This window comes from Pituophis catenifer, unplaced genomic scaffold (genome assembly GCF_029215685.1).
Source record: "Pituophis catenifer annectens isolate HBS135680 unplaced genomic scaffold, rPitCat1.0.hap2 SCAF_10, whole genome shotgun sequence".
NCBI lineage: Eukaryota > Metazoa > Chordata > Lepidosauria > Squamata > Colubridae > Pituophis > Pituophis catenifer.
In genome coordinates, this window is record NW_027256890.1 from 4,355,371 (window position 1) to 4,364,845 (window position 9,475).

Genomic DNA, 9,475 nt, shown 5'->3' on the forward strand with positions numbered 1-9,475 from the left:
CCCACCCCCAAGTCCTTTGATGATTTGTAGAGAGGAATATTTATTTGTTTGTTTGTTTGTTTGTTTGTTTATTTATTTATTTATTTATTTATTTATTTATTTATTTATTTATTTATTTATTTATTTATTTATTATTGCGATTTATATGCCACCTTTCTCCCTGGGGACTCAAGGTGGCTTACAAAATGACAAATTCCAATACAAATCACAATGAAATAAAATTAAAATCAGCAACCCTATTAAAAACAATTTAAAATTATGACAGTGTACCCCCAAATGGATCAGTTGAGTTGACGAAAGAGCCACGTCTTCAGCTCGCGACGGAAGGAAAGAAGGTCGGGGGCTGTCCTGAGCTCGGTGGGCAATCCATTCCAGAGGGTCGGGGCTCCCACAGAGAACTGTCAGGTATAAATGCTCTGCCCGTGCCAGGGATCAGCTATAGTGCAGTAGTGCAGGGGTTAACCCAGACTCCCACCTGGTCAGCTCCTCCCATAGGCCCCTCCTTACCTGAATCCCCGCCCACAGGTATAAAAGGTGGGCACACCTCTCCTCACCCCAGTTCCTGATGCATTCAAGTGATGATGTGATGAACCTGCAAATAAAAGAGTTATATTTTACCAGATGACTCAAGTCTCTTTATTGGGCCTGATCCACCATTCCTTGTAACAAAATGGTAGCAGAGGATGGTTGGTAAGGCCCAAAGATCCCAAGCCACAAAACAAGGACCCATACCTACCTGCAGAATGGCGACACCTCCGAAGCAACGGGAGAGCAACCCATCGGACTCGCCAGGGAAGGCAGGAACCTCAGCCACCCCCAAAGCCACAGCGACGGAAGAAAGGGGGGAGATCGAAAAAGGAAAAAGGGCCCACCACCACGACCAAGAGGAAGAGAAGCTGCGACTCGACGTCCTGCAGCTGCTGAAAGAGCGAGCCGGCGACAAGAACCTCCTTGCCGACCTGCGGAGCTTCATAATCGACCGCGAAGTGGCAAGGAGCGAAGAGGGCTCGGACTCTGAACTTGAGGAGCTGGACTCGGTGAGTGGATCGCCCAAAAGGGCACTTCCAACGGCCACCGAGCCCCAAAGCCCCGCTCTAAATTTGAAACGGCGGCCATCTTTGTCCACATGGTCAGACAAGATGGCCGACCCCCAACCAATCAGCGATCAGAATTCAAAATGGCCGGCGCGCGAAAAATGCCGGGCCATAAACAATGATGAAAGTGACCAGGGAGAGGGAACCGAATCTGACTCCGACCCCTGGTACACCCCCAGCGAGCGGCAAGTCGATAGGGCCATGAAGACCCTTGCCGCCGCCTTCGGCCCAGGCCTCAAAATTACCAAAGAGAAGCCGGAGAGGCCGAAGCAGAAGGGAAGACGAGGAGAGGGACAGCGGAGCGCCCACCCGAGAGCCACCGACGCCCGCGGCGATTCGCCAGCCCACCTTCGCACCCCAGGGACACCGCGCCTCCGATCGCCCAGGCCGCGCACCCCCGGACCGCATGGATTGGGGCAGCTACTTACAGCCGTCACCGGAGCCCCAACGCCGCCAGGATCTTCACTCGGGAGAAGCAGCCGCTGGACGACGCCCCCAGGAGCACATCTGGACCCCCAAGTACGAAGCCGAGGCCTACCCGACCGGCAGAGGCCTCCACAGCGGAGCCGCGATGAACAGGTCCTTCCTCGGCGACGGCGGAGCTGAAATGGACTTCGCGCATGCGCTCTTCCGCCTAGAAGAAGAAAAAAAAAAAAAATTACAAAGCGGGACTTTTAAATTACCGGCAAGCGTTCCTATGCCCTATTGCTGCTATAGAGACATAAGGAACCATGGACAGCAGCCAGCAGTAAGTAATTTTACTACTAGTGCTGGGAACTTACCTGTTGACTTTCCCAAGTTGAGGATGGATGGGGGCAATATCCTAGAGTGGTCACAGCAGCTCCAGGTGGTATTTCTGAAAGAAAACATGTCTCATTTTATTAATGACCCCCCTGAGAGACCATGGACTTTAGAGCTAGATTGCATGCACCATAAGGCATTCTACCTTTTAATTGCCAGTATTTCCCCCACCATTTACCACTGTATTGGCCACAACCTCACAGTATCCGAAATCATAGGGAAAATGTTTGGGTTGTTTTATAGTGAGAGTGTGTCCACCACCACACAAATTTCCAAGGAATTCTTTTCCGCCAGACTTAAGCCAGGGACACCCATGAGTGAGCACCTAGTGTCCTTAAGCGGTACCAGAGCAGAGCTACATCTTAGGGGAGAAGTTATTTCTGACCAAATCATGAAGAGTGTGATAATCAACTCTTTAGATCACTCATGGAATAGCTTCCTGACACACTTAGACACCGTCAGCCTAGGGATGCTGTCTGTGGAGAGGCTATCCAACAGGCTCATCGCAGAAGATAATCTGAGGAGGGGCCGCCCCGGCCCTCCCAGAGAACACAAGAGTGAGAAGAGAGTAGTCTTCCAAGAGAAACAACACAACACGCCCGAGTGCTACATCTGCGGGTCGAGGGGACACATCAAAAGGGACTGCCCCAAGAACTATAGGGAGAGAGGCAGGCCAGAGCATAGGTACAGACAAACAGAAAGGCACACATCCGAAGATAGGTATAGGCGTAGAGACTCACCCATCCCCAGGGATAGGAAGGGAAACAGGGACAGCTCACGCGACAGCAGGACAGGGTCCCTATATGGGATAGGGGAGCACACACACACCACACACCAAAACAAAGACACCAGCTCTTGGCTCCTGGACTCGGGGGCCTCCAACCACACCACATACAATCAGGAACTCCTCTCATCATTCAAGAGAGAGGATTTTTCTATCAAAGTTGCAGACCAAAACCAAGTTAGAGTAACAGGCAAAGGGGCAATTACATTACCAGGCGTAGGGAAAATAGAGGGGGTACTACTAGTCCCGGAGATACCCCACAACATCCTGGCTGCAGTAAAACTTAGCAGGGAATCAGGGATTGAGATGATATTCTCAAAAGGCAACGTGAAGGTTAGCAAGGACGGGAAGGATATAGGGAGAGTAACCATTGACCAAGGGTTACCATACATAACTTTCTGTGAGGATTACGCCCACAGCATAAACACCAGCTCAGAGAATGCAGAAGACACTGACCAAGGCAGGGCTGAGGGTGAACAGGTAGACGGGAGGGAGGTAGATAACAATGACAACACGACACCAGAGACACAACACAACAAATACACCCAAAGGAGACCCTCAATAGGCAAACCAATGCACGACAACTGTGCCCACCTGCTGCATCGCAAGCTTGGACACGCCAGTTTTCCTGTGATACAAAAAATGGCCAATTGTACCGAGGGTGCCATAATAAAAAACTGTGAAAACTACCTCGAGTGCTCGGTGTGCAAGTGTTCAAAACTAAAAGTAAAACCCAGACCCAAGAAGTCATTACGCGCCGCCAACCAAATATTCGACCTAGTACACATGGACCTGGTAGGGCCCCTAAGGCCATCCATAACTTATAAAAAAAGGTACTTCCTCACCATAGTGGATGACCATAGTCGATATGGCTTCGTCTACACCTTAAGAAAAAAGGATGAGGCCTTCCAAAAATTCAAAGAATTCTATAAAAGAGTAGAAATCCAAAACAACAAACAGATCAAACAGATCATGACCGACAGAGGGTCTGAGTTTCTATCTAAGGACTTCTCACATTGGCTCAGGTCCAAAGGCGTGATTCACTTTACGTCGTCCCCGTTTTCCGCCTTTCAGAACGGGGTCGTAGAACGACGGAACTCCACGCTCCAAACGATGGTCAGGTGCGCCCTAGAGGACGCGGGAATTGGCCAACACTTCTGGTCTGAAGCCCTGGTCTACTCCAACTATACATTAAATAGAACATGGTCCAGTGTGATAGACAAAACACCCTACGAGGTCATGTATAACAAGAAGCCGCAGATAGCACACCTACATGTGTTCGGTGTAACGGCTGATGTACACATACCCAAGCAGTTGCGCAAGAAAGGGGATAAGGTGTCCAGAAGGCTCAGGTTTATGGGGTACGAGCCAGGAACCAAGGGCTTCAGGTTTGTGGACAATAATAATAGGTTTGTGGTCTCCAGAACAGCGGCATTCCATGAGCAAGCCAACTGGTCCAGGTTACACCTAAATGAGGTACCCACCAAGCAGGAGGATAGCCCAATCGAGCAAACCCAAAACAAAAACAAGACAGTGAGTAAGCAGGAAGGGAGCAGGCCCAAGCCCGACCTCCAAGGCATCAAGGTTGAGGGATGGAAAGAGAATCATCCCAAGATAAGTGTCGAATCACTGACACAAAGAGAAGCCAGATATCTGCATGACACTGAGCAGGCAGCAACCAGGCCGGTCAGATCGACCAGAAACCAGCTGCCAAAAAGGTTAAATGATTACGTGATGCACGTGCATGCAAACCACGTCACGCCAAACTCATACGAAGAGGTGCTAAGACTACCCCAGGGGGAGAGGGTAAAGTGGGAGTTAGCCATGGCCAAGGAACTGGACAGCCTGAGGAAGCTGGAGGTGTACACCCCCACCAAAGTCCCAGAGGGCAAGAACACAATAGGCACCCGATGGATATTCAAAGTCAAGAACTTAGAGGGGGGCCAAAGCCTATACAAGGCAAGATTAGTTGCCCAGGGGTTTGCTCAAAGGTTTCCGGAGGATTACACAGACACCTATTCGCCCACCGTAAGAACAGAGAGCGTCAAGAGCGCCCTGGTCATCGCGTCCTTGCTAGGGCTGGAAGTACACCAGTTCGATGTGCAGACCGCTTACCTGCACGCCAACCTAGACAAGGAGATATACATCAGAGCCCCCCACAGCAAAGAAACCAACAGAGGGGACACCTGGTTACTTCATAAGAGCCTGTATGGACTAAAGCAATCAGGCAAACGGTGGTACGAATGCCTGGTAGAGGCCCTGAAGTCTATGGGATTCACGGCGACCATAGCTGACAACTGTTTCTTCACCAGGAAAGAGGGGGACTCACCAGAATACATCCTAGTTTACGTGGATGACATTCTATACATCAGCAAACACGAAGCCAACCGCAACACCTTTGCCAGCAGGCTGAGCGAGCATTTCACCCTAAAGTACCTTGGGAGGATAAACCGATACCTGGGAGTACAAGTCAACCAGACGCCAAAGGGTTTCCAACTGTCGCAGAAAGAGAAGATAGAAGAGTTGCTCCATAAATGCAACATGGCAGACGCCAAGGGATGTGATTCACCCATGCAGGCGGACTTTCTAAAAAACATGCATGATGAATCACCCGAATTTGGAGACAACACGCTGTACAGGTCAATCATAGGCTCCCTCCTGTATATCGCCAACTGGACCAGACCGGACATTGCCCTATCCGTTAATTTACTATCCAGGCACGTGAGCAAACCCACCACATACCACTGGGACGCAGTGAAAAGGGTACTAAGATACCTGAAACAGAGTGTCAATGCATGCTTAACCCTAGAGCCTGAAAAATCCGAAGAACCCATCCTCACATGCTACGCTGATGCTGACTGGGCCGGAGACGCCAAAGGCCGCAAAAGCACATCTGGGTACATATTCTACTTAAATAACTGCCCAGTGCATTGGTACTCAGGCAAACAAATCCTAGTGGCAACTTCGACTACCGAAGCCGAATACATATGCCTCTCCAAAGCCGCCAACAACCTCATCTGGTTCGACGACCTACTTGCCAGCGTGTGGAGAGAACCAGCTTACCCAATAAATATATATGAAGATAACAAAGCCGCCATAGAGATATCCATGTCCGACGCTGTAGGACAAAGGTCAAGGCACATAGACATAAAATATAAGCACGTTAGACAGCTCTCCAGAATTGGTTTCATAAAAGCCATACACTGCGATACAGAGGAACAGACCGCAGACATACTCACGAAACCCCTACAAGGCAAACAACACTCACACTTAGTTTCCAAGCTCAACATCCACCCCAGGGTACCAACTAGTCAGTCAGGCCTACAGACACGGGTCAGGCATTTAGAGGGGGATTTGTCAGGTATAAATGCTCTGCCCGTGCCAGGGATCAGCTATAGTGCAGTAGTGCAGGGGTTAACCCAGACTCCCACCTGGTCAGCTCCTCCCATAGGCCCCTCCTTACCTGAATCCCCGCCCACAGGTATAAAAGGTGGGCACACCTCTCCTCACCCCAGTTCCTGATGCATTCAAGTGATGATGTGATGAACCTGCAAATAAAAGAGTTATATTTTACCAGATGACTCAAGTCTCTTTATTGGGCCTGATCCACCATTCCTTGTAACAAGAACGCCCTCCTCCTGGGATTTAAGCAGAATATTCCTTTCTGCTTAAACTTCCCAGGAGCCTTGTAAAAACTCAAGTGGATTCCCTGTAATGTTTAGTAGCTGCATGTTAACTTTGCATCTTCAGGAATTGGGTTGCCCATATTAAGAATCCGAGATCGTCTTATTTGGTTTATTTCCCCCTTTTCACTAGAGGAGAGCGGGGTGTCTGGGAATGTCAGAAGAAAAAGAACAGCAGATAGTAGCATGATCAAAATGTATGAAGAAAAATTGAATATTCAAAGCATCTAAATGCCAGGGCATTAAAAAAAATGAAAAGAATAATTTTCCGAAATTGCTATTTTCTACCACCTACTCATTACTGCCCATCTCAAAAATAATAAAATAAAATGCAAATAATAATAATAATAATGAAAATAAAGACTAAACACCTGGGTGACTGTGTGATGAACCAGAATTCCTAATTCAAAGTTAACGGGGTCTGTAGAGATTCTCAGTCATCTAGGTCACGGTTATCCCAAAGGTGCTTTTTTCAGGAGGCAACTGGACTTTTCTTGTTTTTTTTTTCTTTTGAAGATGTTTCACTTCTCATCCAAGAAGCTTCTTCAGCTCTGACAGGATAGTGGGGGTAGTGCAGGGGTGAAATGCTCCCGGTTCGGACCGGCTCAGGCGAGTAGGTAGCGATGGCGGCGGGCAGTTTGGAGAACCGGTAGCAAAAATCCCTCCCACCCCCAGCCTCCAGTTTGCTTACCTTCGCACACATTACTTGCTTCGCTTGCTGTAATCCCTGCAATCCATTGCATCAACAAGCAACTGAATCTCCCTGCCTGCAATCAAGCTCATCGGTGAGCAGCTCTATCTGCCTGCCTGCCTGCCTGCCTTTTTCCCTTCAATTGGGTAAGTTTTTTCCCCCTTTGGGAGCTTTTAAAAAAATAGTTAATTGGGGTTTTTTTTAGTTGTTCTTTTTTTAGACCTAGCCATTTAAAGTTTAGGAAGTTTTAAATTTAGCTACTTTTATATAAAAATAAAATAAAATAATATAATATTTGTGCAGCTTTCTGAGATTTTGTGTGTTTCTGTAGTGTTTCACTCTAACTACACAAACACACAAAATCTCACAAAGCTGTATGTGGAATTGTGTGTGTGTAAAGTGTGAAAGTTGGTTTTTTGGACTTTTTGTGGCTGTGTGAGGTTCCTGTTTGTTGCAGGGGCCATTTTGCCCCTGCTTTTACATTGTGGGTGAGCCAGTTGTGTTGTGTTGTGTTGTGTTGTGTTGTGTTGTGTTGTGTGTGTGTAAAGTGTGAAAGTTGGTTTTTTTGGCTTTTTGGGGCTGTGTGAGGTTCCTGCTTGTTGCAGGGGCCATTTTGGGTCTAGCACAGCTGCTTTTACATTGTGGGTGAGCCAGTTGTATTGTGTTTTGTAGGTTAAAAAAGGGCAAAGAAGTGACATCAACTTGGCCATGCCCACCTGACCAACAAGCCATGCCCACCCAGTCACCTGACCACCAAGCCCCACCCACTAATTAGGCCCCGCCCACAGAACCAGTAGCGAAAATGTTTAGATTTCACCCCTGGGGTAGTAGGTAATTACCAGCTGTCTGCAAGGAATATAAATCTTTCCATTCTACACTATCCTGTCAGAACTGAAGAAGCTCTTGGATAGGAAGCGAAATGTCTTCAAAAGAAAAAAAAACAAGGAAGTCCAGTTACCTCCTGAAAAAGCACCTTTGGCACAAGTTAAAGGGCTGGAGGGGGGCACCTTCAGTGGTCAGGCAGACCCATCATATGTCTGAAATCATATAGGATCTCCTGCTTGAACAGGGGGCTGGATTAGAAGACCTCCAAGGCAGGGGTGGGCTTCAAAAATTTTAGCAAGGGGGTTTCTGCCTGGTTGCCAGGTGGGCGTGGCCATGGTGGGCATGGCCTAGTCAGCCTCCTGCACCACAGCAGCGGGGTGTGTGTGGAAATTTTGCCTTCCCCGGGTTCCAGAGTCTTTCTTTGAGCCTCCGGGAGGGTGAAAACGGCCTCCCCAGGCTCCGGAGGCCATTCAGAGGCCAGAAACGGGCCCATTTCCAGCCTTCCTGAACTTCCGGCAGGCCCGTTACCTGCTGTGTGGGAACTCCTAGGAGGGGCGTAGTGGGGTGGGCAGAGCCAGCCAGGAGTGGGATTTGGGGGCTCTCCAAACTGCACAGAATCTTAGCTAGAGGTTCTCCCGAACCGCTGTGGATCCCCAGCAGCCTATCCCTGCTACAAGGTCCCTTCTAACTCTATTCTGATTCTCGGGTCTCAAATTGACAGAATCGTATTCTTGATTTCTTGAAGGCCAGGTCCAGCCTTCCCAAGGCAGCCAACTTTGGCTTCCACCCCCACACCCCCACGACACCCCCACTCCTGCTAGAGATGTTCCTCCTTTCACTACACTGGTGGAGGAAGACCTGTTTCCATTCCCGTCTCCCGAATTCCACTGTTCTTAAGACATATTCTGACATTTACAATTCAAGCTGGGCGAAATTTGTCAAGAGAGAAATGTCATTTGGGGAAATGTCAAACCCTCCTTCCCTGGGTAGATGAAAAGTTAACGACCTAGCCAAAAAGGAAAAAAAAAAAAGAAAAAAGAAAAGAAGAAAAAGAACAATCCATTCTAAAGATTATAGGATATAATATGATATGCAAATACCTTCACTGGGAGCTTAATGACATAATCAAATGGTTTCCTTTTCCACTTTCTCTTTCCCAGAGACCTCTCAATGGACTTTTTGACGTCTTCTACCAAATTCAAAAATTTCCCATATATAGGTAGCTCAGGGCTACAAAAGCTCTGGGCCAGGTGTTTGCAGAATCAAGATCAAGTGAGGTACTAATACCACTAATACCCATCTTGACTACTGCAATGCTCTCTACCTAGGGCTGCCCTTGAAAACCACTCGAAGGCTTCAATTGGTGCAGAATGAGGCTGCACGGGTTGTGATGGGAATGTCCCGACACTCCCATGTTACACCCCTCCTGCGCGACCTGCATTGGCTACCGGTTGCCCTTCAGATGAGGTTCAAGATACTGGTTATCACCTATAAAGCCCTTCATGGCCTAGGCCCGGGATACTTGTTGTACCCCCTGCAGCCAGCAATAATCCCCAATCGCCCGGTGCACTCCCACCAGACAGGGCCTCCTCAGGGT

The 9,475-nt window shown here is 48.5% G+C and overlaps 1 long non-coding RNA gene across 1 annotated transcript; it reads right to left on the reverse strand.

The window, feature by feature from the left end:
* Positions 1-513: 513 nt before the first annotated feature.
* Positions 514-1,953, reverse strand: LOC139321977 (uncharacterized). Its single transcript, XR_011600818.1, has 3 exons — positions 1,877-1,953; positions 1,523-1,728; positions 514-592 (listed from the first exon to the last, which is right to left on the reverse strand). It is a non-coding gene; the product is annotated as an uncharacterized lncRNA (long non-coding RNA).
* Positions 1,954-9,475: the final 7,522 nt, after the last annotated feature.